The 18,505-nt window shown below is 43.4% G+C and overlaps 1 protein-coding gene across 4 annotated transcripts in view; it reads right to left on the bottom strand.

The window, feature by feature from the left end:
* Nucleotides 1–18,505, bottom strand: part of BMPR1B (bone morphogenetic protein receptor type 1B) — a 443,407-nt gene that overhangs the window by 191,087 nt on the left and 233,815 nt on the right. The window contains exon 1 of one of the 4 annotated variants that reach the window (XM_089302609.1): nucleotides 8,152–8,170. The exons of the other annotated variants lie outside the window; for them this stretch is intronic. The gene's annotated coding sequence lies outside the window, so the exon portion shown is untranslated. Of the gene's footprint in view, nucleotides 1–8,151; nucleotides 8,171–18,505 lie in introns of those variants that run through there. 4 annotated transcript variants of the gene reach the window in all.

The following is an 18,505-nucleotide window of genomic DNA, read 5'->3' on the forward strand; positions in this document are numbered from 1 at the left end:
AGTATTGCAAAGTAGCAGAGAGATGCGACTAACATATTCATTATTGGACGAAATTAAAATAACTGATAAACTCTACTGGGAAAATCTTTATCTTCAATTTCATCAAAGGGTTAAGGAACAAAGAGTCAAAGAAAGGTGGCTTGGGTACCTGGATCTTGGCTAAGACAGAAAGAAGAGGGAGAAGTTTAGAAGAGGGGGATGGAAGGGAAGAGGGACTCCATTTTGGACATGATGCAATGTCTGTGTTGTATCCCAGTGGTGATGTCTGTAATACAGGAGAAAGACCACAACAAAACAGTAGTCTCCTATTGCTCTGCTTCAAGTTGTGTCAACATACTGTGTACCCTCATCACAAAAGCCAACAAGTCACTTAAAAATACCAGTCACATCACATTCATCTTCCAATCAAAACTCTGCCCTGCTCCCCCATTTTTTTTTTTTATTTGACAGGTAGAGCTACAGACAGCCAGAGAGAGAGAGACAGAGACAAAGATCTTCCTTCCATTGGTTCACTCCCCAAATGGCTGCTATGGCTGGCACTGCGCCAATCCAAAGCCAGGAGCCAGGTGTCTCTTCCTGATCTCCCTTGCAGGTGTAGGGGCCCAAATTCTTGGGCCATCATCCACTGCCCTCCCGGGCCACAGCAGAGAGCTGGACTGGAAGAGGAGCAACCAGGACAGAATCCAGCACCCCGACCGGGACTAGAACCCCGGGGTGCCGGTGCCGCAGACGGAGGATTAGCCTACTGAGCCGCAGCGCTGGCCTCAAACTAAATTTTAACCCCTATGAAGTTTCAATAGAATTTTTAGTAGATAAGGGAACTATGGAGAAAAATGCAATTATAGAAAAAATGTGCAAATCTCTGTTCTATATTGTAAGTTCCTACACTGATGTTTTTAGTTGGTTAATAATACCCTATCAGTCAGTGTGAGGAATTGGAATTGCAGTCTAGTTAGTTAATGCTTTAATCTAAAGTTTCCTTGAACTTACAAGTTAAAAAAGTAAAAAGCTAAGCACTGAATGATTTTAAAAGACATTGTTGACAGGCCTAATCAGATATGAATGCTACAAATTCATTTAACACTATAAACAAGGAGGCACTCCTCTCTGGAACCATTGGGTAACAGTAAAATACTAGCAGCCCACCTGTGTCCACCTGAGAGGACACGTGACTTTCAGCGTGATGGCTGAGGACAAACACATTGGCTCCACCACGTCCTCAACAGAAGTAACTACGGCTGCTTTTCTGACCCCTCCGGGGGCCTATTATTAGTCCTATCACATCCAGAGTCAATTATCTTTAACTCTGAGGTTCTTTGTTCTCAAGTAATAAATACTTTGGGCTCCGGAGACCCCACAGGAATATCATATATAAGTCTACCAACCTTTGCTGCTGCCTTTATCTCAAGCACTTATCTGCTATTAGTTTAAGCAGTATTGACTGTATTTATTAATTAATAAATAGCCCATTTGTTCTTTTCAACTGAAACAATATGGTATGTACATCTAGAAGGAATATACTAAATAAGCAAACCACTGCCTAGAATGTGTGTCTATTTTAACTTTGATTGACATCACTGAAAACTAATGCCAAACTAAACTAAAACACCTTATAATTTATGAATAGAAATCTTTCTGAAATTCACAAGGCATAGAATACACATAACCAGAATCAATAATAAAGTTCAACTATGTTTAATGTAATAAGGTAGTAATAAAGAGTCAAACATATCAGATCAAGTTATTTTTATTTTATAATGTCTTGCTAACTGGACATTTAAAAACTTCACTGGGGCAGAGGTTGTGGTGTAGTGGATTAAGCCTCTGCCTGCGACACCAGCAATCCCATATGGGCACCAGTTCAAGTCCCTTTTGATCTAGCTGCCTGCTAACGCACCTGGCAAAGTTGCAGAGGATGGTCCAGGTGCTTGGACCCCCCACCACCCACATAGGGAGCCCAGGTGAAGATCCTGGCTTCTGGCTTCAGCCTGACTGTTGAAAGCCATTTGGGAGTGAACCAGCAGATGGAAGATCTCTTTGTCTGTCTCACCATCTCTCTTTACCAATCTTTCAAATATAAATAAATCTTTTAAACAACAACAACAAAAAAAAAAACCACCTATCGCTCTTCATGCTTACTGATAAGAGAGTTTCTAGCCATGTATTAGTATTTCCATTTGTTTAAAGGACAGTCAAAAAAAGTTCTTTAACATTATAAATATTTGCAATGCCATTTTGAGAATTTTGTACTTTTTAAAAAGTTTCCAGTTATTAATATCAGCATATATCTTTAAATAGAGATTTCTTAAAGTTAAAGAAACAATCCTTACTAATTTCAGGCTTTTTACTACCACTCCAAAGGGGAAATTAGATTAGGTTTATGTGAGAATAAATATTTGGATAAGAATTTTTAATTCCCCTAAATCTCTGGATAGTTCTAATATCCAGATGAGATTATTCTTGGACTTTCAAACAACTAATTTTTTCCTCATTAAGACACAGGCCGAAAATCTTTGCCTCTTTTTAGAACTAATTTGAGGATCTTTTAATTCATAAAAATAATTAACAATCTACCATTAGTTTAAAGGGATGTTCATTTTTAAGAAAAACTGCAGTACCTTTTACTCCAGACAGTGGAACTGGAATCTCCGGAATACTAAGTGTGCCCTCCCAGGTGTGTGTTGGTGGTGGGGGCTGGGAGAGGCTCCTGGAGAGGGGTCATAAAGGTGATTCTAAAAACAGCCATATCCCCTAAACAGCACTCTGGCCTCAGAATCAGCCCTTAAGGCATTCAGATCCCTCTAAAAAGCCCATGAGAGTTTCACAGGCATGGAAAGCCAAGACACTGTGCCAAGAAAAATTACCTAAATGAAAGATCTCTGTGAGTGAGATCCCAGCGGAAAGAACGGGTCCTCAAAGGAGGAGGTACCTTTCTCTGAAGGGAGGAGAGAACTTCCACTTTGACTATGGCCTTGTCTAAACAAGGTTGGAGTTTGTGAACTCAAGAGGCTTCCGTAGCCTCTTGACAAGAACCTTGGGTGATTACTGACACCATAAATAAGAGTGCCAATTGTTAAATTAACAATGGGAGTCACTGCACACTTCCTCCCCATGTAGGATCTCTGTCCTTAACGTGTTGTACTATGCAAATTAACGGTAAAACTACTATTCAAACAGTACTCTATACTTTGTGTGTCTGTGTGGGTACAAACTGTTGAAATCTTTACTTAGTATATACTAAGTTGATCTTCTGTATATAAAGATAATTGAAAATGAATCTTGATGTGAATGGAATGGGAGAGGGAGCAGGAGATGAGATGGTTGCAGGTAGGAGGGAGGTTATGGGGGCAAAAGCCACTATAATTCAAAAGTTGTACTTTAGAAATTTACATTTATTAAATAAGTTAAAAAAAAAAAGAAAACAGCCATATCAGGAGAGGTTCTATCAGCTGACAGGAGAGAAGCAAAGACTGGAGGATTCCTTAGAAAGCTAAGGCCTTAACTTCATTATGATGAAAAAGCAGACATCTCAGCCTTTAAAGATTCAGCAAAAACCAACTCAAGGTCTCCATGGGGGAGGAGAATACTTATCTCCAAAATTTAAGGTTTTTTTTAACCATTTATTAATCATATGGTGGTAGTTCATAAAATACTATTCAATGACTGAATTTAACAAGGCAGTGAAGTAGGAATGTACCATGATTCATAAAATACAAACAACATTTATTCACTTTACACTACTCTGTGATAAACATGCTTTCACATGGCGTTTTTAAACTGGGAAGCTGCAGAATATCACCATTCAATAGCATATTTTTCTAACTACAATATATTTCAAATAAAAGAAGAAGAAATAGGAATAAAACAATAGTGCAAACTAATTTTATTAAGAAATGAATGAGGCCTCCATTACTTGGCCTACCTATAAAACGTGGTTGATGCTACTGGCAGGCCTCATTGACAAGACCTGAAATTGTCTTGAAGTGTGGCATCAAAAGTAACTGAAGACTAAGGGAGGAAAAAAGACTAAAAATGAAATATCTGTTTTATTTCTGTACTGAAGGATCTAATATTGTCATGTACAATACGTACTGTGCATTTTCATGAACATTTCCAACAGCCAAATACATTACATAGTAAGATGGATTGAAGCACTTCTTTTAGTTTTGCAAAGCTTTAATTTCATGGGACTACTTTGGAATAGGTGAAAACTTACAAGAATATTTTTCCCTCCTCTAATTTGCTGCTTTCTGGGATTAGGCCTACCTTGAGCAAGAACAGAGCTAAAAGTGGGCCAAGGATACAGGAGATGCGAAAGCAGATGAAAGAGCAAGAATTAAGATCACCACAATGCTGCTTTATTTTATGACCCTTAAAGAGATGAGATAATGCTAACAAATGCAATATCAATTTGGTAGTCAACCTGTTTGTTTTGTCTTAAAGGAAATTTGCATCAAATCAAACTAAACATTCTGTATAAATATTTGTGTTTGGAAAACCATTATAAACAGCTATTTATGCTTGATACTTCATGTTAGTACACAACATGAAAGAATTTTTAGAAGTATAGGAACTTTGTAAAACATTACTTTTTATAACTAAAAAAGTTAAAAGACGACATGATGAAGTCTCCCAATTCGGGGCAATATACCCACAAATGGACAGCTCTCACCTCAGTCTCCTGGGTGTTGGCTAACCACAGAATCCTTACTTTGCCATGCAAGCTAACCATTCAATGTTCCACTTGTTTACCTCTACTTCCAATTACTTATTATAGATGCAAGTTTCTATCACTCAAGTATCTCTGGAGTGGGCCTCATCCTTTCCCTTCCTACCAAAATTCAGGCTTAGCCTTTACATAACCTTAACCAAATTATCACAACCTAGTCTCCCTGTCAGCACTTTCCCTTCTCCTCCACCAATCTTCTGCATTATCGCTCCGTTTTTAAGATGTTTTTATCGACACCTCTTCTTGCTGACAACACAGAGCTCAGACTCCTTAGCAGAGAACACAGCCTTCTGCGCCCTCCTGACCTGGGCCCACGCTTTCAGTTTCATTTCCCCTTCGCCCAGAATGCAAATCCCACATAGCACTCTCCTGACACACCAAACCACATGTTCACTGGAAAAGCCGTGTGCAGCGTTTCCACACTTCTGTGTCTCTTCACAGAATGACCTCCTGCTAACCTTCATTCCTACGGAGTAACACTTAAGTCTGTACAGAACCAGATCCAAGTAGGTGGGAATGCAGAGACAAATCAGGGTAAGGAAGATTTCTTTGGATGCTAGGACACTCGTATCAAGACTCCTTGCTTTTTGTCTCCTTCTTAGAAATGTGACACATGGCTTAACTTGTCCGGGTAGTGTTTCCTCCTAAACACAGAGGGGAAAAAGCATGTGGAGTTCCCAGGCTCCCACTGACGAGATAACACTGCATTTCAGTCCAATTTTCTGGGACCCGAAAAGCATTTCTGTCTGAACAACCAACTCCTCTTTCTACTGTGATAGAAAATGAGGCAATGAAAATATGTCCCTTTCATCTGTGCAGGTTTCCTTGTGAAAGACCTACTCACCACCAGGTAAAATTCCATGTAATACTACTGTAGAGCTTCTGCATCAGGATACATTCTGATACAGGAACTTTAAATAGGATTCGAGCGCTACAATTACGACAAGAGTACCCGTGCGACCAATAGGGCCTCAACATAGAGAATTTTAAATATTTATGGGCCCAAAGATTTCAGTAAGTTCTTTGGGGTAGAACAACAAAGTTCAAAGCACACTGATGAAAAGTTATCATTGGGTTTACTGGCAATCAACATCAATTAAAAGCTACATTTTAAAATGCATATCAGGTGTTACTGGAAAATGCATCTATCTGAATAGCAACTATTGAAAAGATAGCAAAAGAGTAAATAATGTATAAAAGTCCCAAGTGAGTGATGAAAACCCCGTTCAATGACAAGCCACTCATCAGCTGGACGCCAGTACTCAGACTCATTGGCGCCAACAACGTTTTCTTAATTTCCTAAGCGTGCAAAATATCACACTCCACCAGTTGGCTTAGGATATTCTCATGTTGTTGCTTAATTCTATTAAAAACTATTTCAGCTTAAATTACTGAGAAATGCAGTTCATAACCTTAATTATCAGTTCTAATGCTTGTGAAATATTTTGCATGTACTCTATGTTGTCAATCGATAAACACATCCTAAGTACCTGTTGTGGGCCTCGCACATTGCACCACAGTCTCTGTTTTCAGTTGGTGAGGGAAGACAAACTGGTACATGGATCTCCAAGGCAATATGGCAACAGCAGGACACAGACACACCGCACAGAGACAAACCTGACCATATTCAGTCAGGGCTGCCGCATTTCCTGTATACTTCTCTGTTGACATTTCTACTCATGCCTTTAATTCTTATTTTTATTTTTAAAATAATTTTATTTATTTATTTGAAAGGCAGAGACAGGCCTTCCATCTGCTGCTTCATTACCCCAAATGCCCACAATCACTGGGGTTAGATTAAGACAAACCCAGGAGCTGGGATCTGAACAAGGGTCTCTCACATGGGTGGCAGGAACCCATGTTCTTGAGTGATCACCAGCTGTCTTGCAAGGTGTGAATTATCTGGAAGCTGGATTGGCAGCAAAGGAGCCAGGACTCAAACCAGGAACTCTGACATGAGGTGTTCATGTCCCACGCATCAACTTAACTATTCTGCCAAACACCTGCTCTGCTACAAGCCTGCTTAATCTGCATATTGTTCATGGATTCACAAGATACTTATTGAGCCATTGCCATGTGACGTGCTTGATTTTAAGTGTTGGGAATATGATGGCGAACCAGATAGGCCAGGTGTCTATCATCTGAGACTTCATTCCAGTAGGAAAAAGAAAAACAAACGAACCTGACAACATCATATAGGTAAAAAGTAGGCTGGAGGAAAGAAAGCTTCAGACAGAGAACTTAAGGAAAGTTCTACTGAGGCAGAGGTTGGAATGGTGAAAAGCAGCCAGCCATGCTCTCCTAAGGGAGAGCGTTTCAAACAGAAGGAACAGTGAATGGAAAGTTCCCCTGATTAAGACATATTCAGGCCGGCGCCGCGGCTCAGTAGGCTAATCTTCCGCCTTGTGGCGCCAGCACACCGGGTTCTAGTCCTGGTAGGGTCACCGGATTCTGTCCCGGTTGCCCCTCTTCCAGCCCAGCTCTCTGCTGTGGCCCGGGAGTGCAGTGGAGGATGGCCCAACTGCTTGGGCCCTGCACCCCATGGGAGACCAGGAGAAGCACCTGGCTCCTGCCTTCAGATCAGCGGGGTGCACCGGCCGCAGCGCACCGGCTGTGGCAGCCATTGGAGGGTGAACCAACAGCAAAGGAAGACCTTTCTCTCTGTCTCTCTCTCTCACTGTCCATTCTGCCTGTCAAAAAAAAAAAAAAAAAAAAAAAAGACATATTCGGTGTTTAAGCAACAAGCGGGTGGGCATGAGGGTTGCAGACACTGAAGTCAAACAAGTACATGGTGGCTGAAATATGCATTGTCTTGGGTTAGTGGTTCTTAGACCATGCTGCACATTAACATCGACTGTTTTTTATTTTATTTTTTTTTTATTTTTGACAGGCAGAGTGGACAGTGAGAGAGAGAGACAGAGCGAAAGGTCTTCCTTTTGCCGTTGGTTCACCCTCCAGGGGCCGCCACGGCCGGCGCTCTATGGCCGGCGCATCATGCTGATCCAAAGCCAGGAGCCACGTCCTTCCATGGAACAAACTGCTGGAATAGTCCAATAACGTAAACAGAAATTGCAAGATAAAAAGTTGACTGGAAATTTCTGCCACGCATCTAACTGTTGAATTTCTACCTGGAACTCTGATAAAAAGGAGCCATATCCCTTCCTTTCTAAAGTTAGCAACCTCTCTTTAAGGACAACAAAAATGAACGAAATCATTGAAGTGCTTTTCTCTACAAAGTCAGTTCTCAAATGAGTTCTTTTGGAAATGCCCAAGGCAGTTACATCCATTTTTCAGTTCATTGCATTACTGTATTCTCCTCGTGCTTTTTAGACCCCACTTGCTGATAATCTGTGAATAATTTTGTTTGTGTTGAGAAGAAAAGAGGCACAGAACACTGGAAATAGGATGTGAATTTCGCTTACCCTTTTTATTATTCCTAACACTGCCCGCCGGGATTCTGCTAGTGTGGGTCATGTGTGCTGGATCCCCTCTGCCAGAAGCTACATCATCTGGTGGCACGTTGTTCTGATAAGCGCTCAGCCCCGAGAGCTCATGACTCAAGGAGGAGTGATCTTTGAAAGTAAGTGCTGCTGCTCTCCTAAGACTGTTGGAACCTGAGACTCATCATGAGTTTGCCTGACGGCTTAAACATTTGAATGCATTTATCCAGGACAGCTGCCATTTCTATTGTTCAAATAAACACACTGGAATACTTTTACTTGGAGTAAACTTAGCAGAAAATATTGTCCAAATTGTAATAAAAAGTCACATTTTCCAGCTCTTAGTGTCACTGTAGGTTGTTTTTTTAACAGTTGATAATCAAACATAAACTATGCAGACTAAATTAAGTTTTAAGTAAAGCAGGGGCTGGAGCTGTGGCACAGCAGGTTAAGCCACAGCTGGTGACTGTGGCACCCATACAAGTGCTGTTTTGAACAGCACAGCTCCACTTCCAATCCAGCTCCTTGCTAACACACCTGGGAAGCAGTGGAAGATGGCTCAAGTGCTGCCCATATGAGAGATCTGGATGAAGTTCCAGGCTCCTGGTTTTGGCCTGGCCAAGCCCTGATCTTTGGGGCCATTTAGGGAGTGAACCAGCAGATGGAAGACCTCTCTCTCTGTAACTCTGCCTTTCAAATACATAAATGAACCTATTTTTAAAACCTGTAAGAAAAGCAAAAGCACCAAGTACTGGTCCCACTGCAGGAAAGCAACCCGGCTGGTTTAAACCTGAATCGATTGTGTTGCAGCCTGGTAGTCCCAGGCGTTCCCAGTCAGCTCCCATTAGCACAGGGCAACACACCACTACTCAAAGGACTTCATTACAAGTGCAACCACTTGAAAGAAAATAAGCTTGATACTCCTCTACCTCACCTACACAATATTTTATCAAGATTGCATATATAAATATTACACTACTACAGACTATTCTTTACAGGAATTTAAGGCAGCAAATTTTTCTGCACAGCCCATTGGTCAAGGAATTCAAAACATGTGAGCTGAAATGAATCACAACTTCGACTCAAACCATTCTTCTTAAAGATCTACCTGATAAGCCAGCCAGGGTAATCTCCCTATCTCAAAACGGCCTTCACGTTCTTTCTGCACTTCACTGAAACACACAGTATTCTCGAGTCACAACAGACACCTGTCTGTCTTCCCTTTTCTAGTAGACAACGCCTTACTTGAAATCAGGAGCTATGACTTACACGCTGTTGGCACACTGAGAGTCTTCCTTAAACAAACACCTCGACAGTGAAGACGGATCAGCCTCACACTCTGGAAGGGAAGAACCATGAAGGCAGCACAGAGTGCTGCAGGCTGCACACAGACACTAGCGCGTGCAAGCCCTCTCTCCATCTCGCTAGCCTGCAAATCCCTGCAGTGAGTGGCACTCTTCTGTCCTGGCAAGAAGGAGGGATCAACAAGAAAAAGGACAGCTGATTAAAGATTGCACACTCAACTGAAACTCAAATAGGGCCATGATTTCACTCAGTCGCTCATGCCTTAGGAAATAATGTTATCTAATTTATGCCAGGCGTCTATTACATACAAAAATAAATAAGACACAACCACTACCTCCAAATAGCACACAAAAATCTATAATGCATAGTAATAAAAGCATAGCAAGAGCAAAGCATAAGTGACAATAAAACAAGCACCTAATCCCCTAGGGAACGCAAATAGGGTCTAGGAGAGGGACAGAGGGGATTCATTCCAGAAAGAGGTCCAGCTATGATAGGCTTTTTCTTCTGTACAAGGAGTGTCAGCCAACTCCCTAGAGCTTGCACAGGGACAGCAGTGCATGGAGTGTCAGTAGACAAGGAGAGGACCTGTGCCACCAGCAACGAAGAGCCCACTGAGCAGTTGTAGGAAGCACAGGGCTAAGCTCTGAGTTGTGGAACAGAGGCTGGGAGGGAGCAATGCTTATGAGGCAAGCAAAATAATATAAAGGCCTAAAAGTTTTACTTGTAAATCATTACTAAATTCTGGCTTACAGGAACCTGTACAATGAACTTATGTACTTAACACCATTACCACCATGATCATCAATGAGTCAGTCACCAGCCCCCTTTGAAATAAGCTCTAGAATCTGGTAAGAAAACTAGTAAATACGACATTTAAATCCCTCTTAAAGGAAATGAAGGACACGTTTAATTTGCAAGAATAAGTAAGGACAAACTAAATAACAAAAACACATTGGTACATATCTTTCATTGTACACTCAGATGCAAAAAGAATCAACTGAAATGATTTTACTTTTTTTAAAATGTCTTTGACAGAGAAATAGGGAGAAAAAGATATCTTCCATCTGCCATTTCAGGCCCCAAATGGCCAGAAATGGGCCACACTGAAGCCAGAAGCCAGGAACTCCAGCTGGGTCTCCCACATGGGTGGCAGGGACCCAAGAAGTTGGCCATATCCACTGCTTTCTCATATGCATTAGGAGGAAACTGGATCAGAAACGAAGCAATCAAGAATGAACGGTGCTGATACGGGATGCTGGCGTTGCAGACAGTGACCTACCCCTCTGTGCCACAAAGCCAGCTCCAGTCTTAAAATATTTTTAGCAAAACCTGACATCCCAATAATCTACCCACATCTACTATTTTTATAATTCAGTTTTCAATGTTTTTTCTTGTTTTGGAGGGAGAAAGAGGTAAAGAGACCAAAATAGACAAACAGAGCTTCCATCTGCCAATTCACTCTCCAAATGCCCACAATGCTTGGGGCTGGGTCAGGGCCAAAGCCAGGAGCTGGGAATGAAATCTAGGTCTTCTAAGTGGGTGGTAGGAATCTAATTACATGAACTGCCGGCACCACGGCCTCCCAGGTTCATTGGCAGGAAACTGGAGTTGGGAGCCAGAGCCAAGAATTGAACCCAGACACTCCAAAATTGGATATGGGCTAAACACCTGTCCCGTCAATGTTTTTCATGTTATCTTTGCTGTATGCTGCTTTTACAGGTTTACTACCTCCTTAATGATTTAATTTCTCTTGTATGAAAGATAGTTCAACAGTCTTAAAAATCAGGTGTTAATTAAAAGAGCAAACCTATTACCAATTGTATCAAGCTTCTAGGTTGAATTCATGTTATAGCACCCAGGATTTGCCCTGAGGGTGAGTCACTGAGGTACAATTATGGTAATTACATGGAACAAACAAGCCCGTGTTGAAACTTATTCTAGTGTAACTGATTCCACTCTATCCACGCTTTGGCTGTATTCTAGAACATCGTTCTTATTAGTTAATGATTCACTAAGAAACACTGCCTTCAATTTTGCAATAACTGAATTTTCATTGTCAAAGGCTAAGTTGGCGGCCACAAAGTGGTGTGCTTTGTTAGGTACAGTAATTCTCATGAACTGGGAGGACTGATTCTGGCACTCTCCCTTCATTTTTTACCACCTTTGATCCTTTCAAGCAGGCTCCATGGAACCTGGTCCCTTGGTAACCCTGTGAAGGTGCACTTGGGCTTCACACAGGTACCAGCTTTCTGGTCCTTGGTTTTCCCAAGACGCTGCATACCTGGCTCTCACAAGACCAAGCTGCACAATGTTGCTGCTGAAAGCTAAGGGGAAACGAAAATAATAAGAGGCAGTGAACAGAGCCCAGCCTATGCAGACTAAACATCCGAAGCAGTCAAATATTTTCCAAAGCTACACGTGGCCCACATATGTAGTGACGGAAGATAAACTACGCTGATGTGGCCAAGAAGAAAGGAGACGTTGGCAGCTGCACTTTCGTCGCCATAAAAGAAGTTTTCACTGCTCATATTCATGAAGCTCAACCATATGGTTCTTGATACCTTAAAAGATTGATTTTAAGAATCACTGGCACAATCTGCCAATACTTATGCAGAGCTAGATTTCAGGAAGAAATGTCATTTCTCCTCATTTTTAAGGGACAGTTTTCCTCTTTTCTTACAAAAACACAAGGTTTCAATAGCTGGCTAGTGAAAACTATTACCATTCATAAATTCTGCATGCCTGAGAATTTGATACCACTTAAAACATGTACCACCCACAATCACAATTTTGGCTTTGCTAAGAGAAAAACAACCAACTTAGATTGCCATTAAATGCTATAACTCAAAATTCACTGGATATTTAACTAGCAAAATGTGAGAATGAAAATAAAGATGTTAAGTTTTTAGCATCAAAGGTTCTACATCTCTATCAACATCTGGATCTATTGTCTGCCAACTTTAGAGTTAACCAGGATACAAAGTATAGGCAGACTGTGTTTTGCAAACATGCCCATAACATCTCTTCCATCCCTAATGTTCTTATACACTTTTTTTTTCTTTGATGGTGTTGGTGCCAGGGGGTAAAAGGGGGATGTCCACTTACCTATTTTCATCTACTTGAAAGGCAGAGCAAGAGAGACAGAGACAGAGAGAGGTAGATCTTCCACTTCTCAAATGCACACAACAGCCAGGCTTAGGCCAGCCTCAAGTCAGGAGCCCAGAAACATAACTCAGTTTCCCATCTGGGAAGAAGGAGCCTAAGCTCTTGAACTATCACCAGCTGTTTCCCAGGATGCATGAGAAGAAAGTCAGATCAGAAATACGGTAGCAGGAACTGAAACCAGCACTTCTGTATGGAATGCAGGTACTCTAGGTGGAGATTTAAAATGCTGTTCCACGGGGCCGGCTCTGCGGCGTAGCAGGTAGAGCCACCGCCTGCAGTGCTGGCATCCCATATGGGCGCCAGCTTGAGTCCTGGCTGCTCCACTTCTGATCCAGCTCTCTGCTATGGCCTGGGAAAGCAGTGGAAGATGGCCCAGGTTCTTGGGCCCCTGCACCCACGTGGGAGACCTGGAAGAAGCTCCTGTCTCCTGGCTTTGGATCAGCGCAACAACTACGGCCCTTGCGGCCAATTGAGGAGTGAACCAGAGAATGGAAGACCTCTCTCTCTCTCTGCCTCTCCTTCTCTCTCTGTGTAACTCTGACTGTCAAATAAATAAATAAACCTTTCCAAATTTAGTATATATGAAGCAAGCACTATAAATAAATCTTTAAAATAAAATAAAATGCTGTTCCACAACACCTGACATTACAATGTGTCATTAAGCACACTCCTACTGACAGGTTCCTTGTCCTTGAATCTGGGTGAGCTTATGACTGCAGCAAAGTGACATCATATAAATCCCAAGACAATGTCACAACATCTGATTAAGGTCCCACCCTAGTTACTAAAATACACGTTCTGTAATTTTTTTTTTTTTTTTTTTTTTTTTTTTGACAGGCAGAGTGGACAGTGAGAGAGAGAGACAGAGAGAAAGGTCTTCCTTTGCCGTTGGTTCACCCTCCAATGGCCGCCGCGGCCGGCGTGCTGCGGCTGGCGCACCGCGCTGATCCGATGGCAGGAGCCAGGAGCCAGGTGCTTTTCCTGGTCTCCCATGGGGTGCAGGGCCCAAGCACCTGGGCCATCCTCCACTGTACTCCCTGGCCACAGCAGAGAGCTGGCCTGGAAGAGGGGCAACCGGGACAGAATCCGGCGCCCCGACCGGGACTAGAATGTGCCGGCGCCGCTTGGCGGAGGATTAGCCTAGTGAGCCGCGGCGCCGGCCACTGTAATCTTTTCACTTCAGCAATCTGACTATCCAGGGGAACTACATTGCTAGAAGGACCAAACTACCCAATGAGAAAAAACAAGAAAGCCTCGAGACTCCGTGAGTGAAGATATGCCAGGCAGGTCCTGGCTGCTTTAGCTTCTCACCGCTCCAACTCCTGACACCGGATTGTAAATGCACAAGAGACCCTGGACCAGCAGAAACCACGAGTCTATGAAACTGTTTCAGCTATGTTATGCCAGTAAGAATTAGTTACTTGTTAAAAAGCAAGATAACTGGAATAAAAAACTGAGACAATATAATTAAAAAGCGTAATTCCTGGATTTGATTATTACACACATAAATGCATGTATTGAAATGTCACTTCATACCCTATAAATATATATAATTACTGTGTGCCAATTACAAATAAAAACATATATTAAAGATTTATTTATTTATTTGAAAGTCAGACTTATAGAGAGAGAAGGAGAAAGAAAGTGGTTCACTGCCAAATGGTCACAACAGCCATTGCTGGCCCAGGTCAAAGCCAAGAGCTTCTTCTGGGTCTCCCACAATGGTAGCAGGCACCCAAGCACTTGGGCCATCTTCTGCTGCTTTTCTCAGGCCATTAGCAGGGAGCTGGATCAGAAGTGGAGCAGCCAGGACTCAAAATGGTGCCTATACAGGCTGCTGGCATCACAGACTGGTGGCTTCACCTACTACAGCATGATGCTGGCCCCCAAAATAAAAATATATTTTAAAAACAAATACAGAGACTGACATTGTGGTATAGCGGTTTAAGCCATAGCTGCAACACTGGCATCCCATGTGTTTGCTGGTTCAAGACCTAGCTGCTCCACTTCCGATCCAGCACCCTGCTAATGCACCCAGGAAACTAGTGCAAGATGGCCCAAGAACTTGGGCCCCTGTACCTATGTAGTAAACCTGGAAGAAGTTCCTGGCTTCTGCCTGGCCCAGCCTCAGCCATTGTGGCCATCTGGGGAGTGAACCAGCAGATGGAAGTTCATTTGTGCTCTCTTTTTCTGTCTCCCCTCTCTCTCTACAACTCCAGCTTTCACATAAATAAAAATTAAATCTTAAAAAAAGACAGCAGGAATGGAGAAAAGAAAAATACTCCAAACATGTGGCACTGGCCTCGTGATCAGAGAGCAGATGGCAGCCAGAAGTGCCCAAGACACATGTCAGTAGAAGCAGATGAGCCTCCGGGAGTTTAAATGTGTGAACTTCACAGAAATTGGGATTATGTTATTGGAAGGCAGAGACTCTGGGTACACAAGGGCAGCAAATGTAGCACAACTGCTGCCCACACATAAAATGCACCCAGTGAACTCTAAGGATCTAGCTAAGGATACTGACAAGCAGAAAAGAGATGGGAACACCTGGCTTCCTTTTGCTACTTCTAAGATGTGCACAGACAAATGAGTTAAGAAACAAACCAGTTTTCAGCAAAATTTAGAGCAACTATAAAGAAAAAACAACACAAACTTTCTGACTTTGAATGTAAAACATCTTGCATTCCCTGTCCTTCCAGAAAGCAAAACAGTCTCAAAATAAGAAACAGCATCAGGGTGCGGCTGTGGGACAGGCACTGCTGCTGTGGTGCAGTGGGATAAGCCACTGCTTGGGATTCTGCCATCAAGTTCAAGTTCCAGCTAATGTGCCTGGAAAAGCAAAGGAAGCCAGTCCAAGTACTTGGACACCTGTACCCACATGGAAGACCCACAAGTAATTCCTGGCTCCTAACTTTAGCTCGGCCCAGTCCTGGCTGTTGCAGCCATTTAGGGAATGAACTAGAAGGCAGAACATTGCCCTTCCTGGCTCAGAGAGGGAGGGTGAAGGGGGGTGAAGGGGAGGAAGGGGGAGAGAGAGAGGGGGAGAGGGGGAGGGGGGGAGGAGGGGGAGAGGGAGAAAGAGAGAAAGCTATGTCACTCTCAAAACTGTCTACTACAACATCTAGAATGGGGTGGGGCTGGACTGAGCCAGGCTAAAGCTATGAGTCAGGAACTCAATCTAGGCATCCAAAGTAGGGGACAGGAATCTAATCACTTAAGTCAGCAGCACAGCTCCTCAATGCCTTCACCAGCAAGAAGCTGAAGTCAGGAGTCAAAGCTTGGCGCTGACCCAACAAAATCCAAGTTAGGACACAAGCATCTTCACCAGCATCTGCAGAACAAAATGCCCACCTTGAAGGATCTTCAGGGCACAGCAGCGCACCTCCCCTCAGCACAAAGGCCTGCTAAGAACCTTCAGGGTGCTGTCCCACCACTGCCTTACAGGGACTCGGAATCGCTGGTCCATACGTGATTATCTTGAACATTTGGGGATGTGGCTTTTGCTAATGGGCTGGATTGTAAATTGAGACATAAAAAGCCCTCAAATAGTTTTTTTCAAATGTCCCAGTTGCAGATGAAAGAAAATAAAGACAATTTAAAATATAAAATAGCTTGGACCCCTAAACTTCCACGCATGGGAAGAAGACTGAGGTGTGAAAAAAAGTCAGCTATAACATAGGGCATGTTGAGGCCAGTGCATGGCTCATTGGTTAATCCTCCGCCTGCGGCGTCAGCATCCCATATGGATGCCGGGTTCTGTTCCAGTTGCTCCTCTTCCAGTCCAACTCTCTGCTGTGGCCCGGGAAGGCAGTGGAGGATGGCCCAAGTGCTTGGGCCCTGCACCCGCATGGGAGACCAGGAGGAAGCACCTGGCTCCTGGCTTCAGATCGGTGAAGCTTTGGCCATAGTGGCCATTTAGGGGGTGAACCAATGGAAGGAAGAACTTTCTTTCTCTCTCTCTCACTGTCTAACTCTGCCTGTCAAAAAAGGGGGGGGGGGACATGATTTTGGGGGAAAGACTGATGATTCATGGGACAGAAACCAGAGCATGGGATGCAGGTATGGGGTGGCATGGGGGAGCAGAGAGTGACAAATAACAAATTCCCAGGAAGCAGATTGAGTGCTAACTACAGATATGGCAATGGGCAGTCTGGGTTTCAGACTGGCTTTTGCTATGGAACATAACAGTCTCTCATTTCTGAACAGGAAGAGCTACAGAATTTTCTCATTGAATGCTGGATGTGTGAAAGGCAGAGAACTCAGTTCTTCAATTCAAAGGTTTTTGGAAGAAGCTTCAGTTCAAAGCTTTTCGACATTCAAGGCTCCCTATCTGTACCTGCACTTGATTTAGAAGAGAAGATCCCGGACTTCTTGCAGCTGTAGTCATGGAGTGAGATTTGGGGCTTTGAGGGCAGCAGTGAGTGTGCATGCGCATGTTGGGGCACTCTAAGTGGCTGGGGTCACAGGCGGGATGGTGGCAGGTTACACTCTGCGAAGACGACCGTGGTACCAGCTTCTGACAGCGGAACTCTGACACTCTTGCCACCACAGGTTAGAATTTATACTGCCTCACCTGCGTGTCTGGTCACAGCATTAAGTAAAGCTATTTCAGAGATGAGATCAAAAAATGCAATGCAGCTCTCACTTGGTTCACTTCTTTTTTTTTCTAAGATTTTATTTATTTATTTGAGAAGTAAAGTTACAGACAGTGAGAGAAGTCTTCCTTCCATTGGTTCACTCCCCAAATGGCCGCAACAGCTGGAGCTGCACCAGTCTGGAGCCAGGAGCTTTTTCCAAGTTTCTCACGCAGGTGCAGGGGTCCAAGGACTTGGGCCATCTTCTACTGCTTTCCCAGGCCACAGCAGAGAGCTGTATCAGAAGAGGAGTAGTCGGGACTAGAACTAGTGCCCATATGGGAAGCTGGAGGATTAGCCTACTGTGCTACAGCACCAGCCCCACCTGGTTCACTTCTAATGATCTCTTAAAGCACCCAGCTCTGTACTAACCATCTGACTGCCTTGAGTCTGCCATGCCACGAGGAAGGAGGTAGGAGGACCACATGGGCAGGTCCTTCAGTTATATGAAAAACCAGCAAGGCCAGACCAGCTACAACCTGCTTCCCTCATTTACCTGCTGCCCCAACACCTGTCACTGTCTACTAATGCATGGAGGACTCTACACAAATTTCTAACTCAAGAAAACTGACAGAAATATCATAAAACGGTTGTACTTTTTCTATAAATATTTATTTATTTATCTGAAAGGCAGAATAGCAGAGAGAAGGAGAGACAGAGACATCTTCCATCCTCTGGATCACTCTGCAAATGGCTACATTGGCAAGGGCTGAGCCAGGCTGAAGCCAGGAACCAGGAGCTTCATCCAGGTCATCCACATGGTGAAGCCCCACCCCCAAAACCTGCTGCCTTCCCAGGCACATTAGCAGGGAGCTGGATGGAAAGTTGGGCAGCCAGGATTCGAATTGGTGATGCCGGCATCACAGGTGGCAGCTTAACCTGCTGTGCCGCAACACCAGCCCCCAAATAACTGGCTCCAAAATAATTGTTTTTAAATCATTATAGATTAAAATCATTTCTTATATGGCTAGAACCAATAAAAACCCCAAATTCCAATAGAGAAGAGGGAGGGAAAGAGGAGGGAAAAGGGAGGAGAAAGGAGGAGAGAGAAGAGAGAAACTGATTTCGATCTTCCATCGACTGGTTCACTCCTCAAAAGGCTGCTACAGCCAGGGCCTCGCCAGGCCAAAGCCAGGAGTTTCATCAGGTCTCCCATGCTCCCATATGGATGCAGGGGCCCAAGGACCTGGGCCATCTCCCTCTGCTTTCCCAGACGTATCAGCAGGGAG

This window comes from Oryctolagus cuniculus, chromosome 8 (genome assembly GCF_051225735.1).
Source record: "Oryctolagus cuniculus isolate XC-2025 breed Fujian yellow rabbit chromosome 8, ASM5122573v1, whole genome shotgun sequence".
NCBI lineage: Eukaryota > Metazoa > Chordata > Mammalia > Lagomorpha > Leporidae > Oryctolagus > Oryctolagus cuniculus.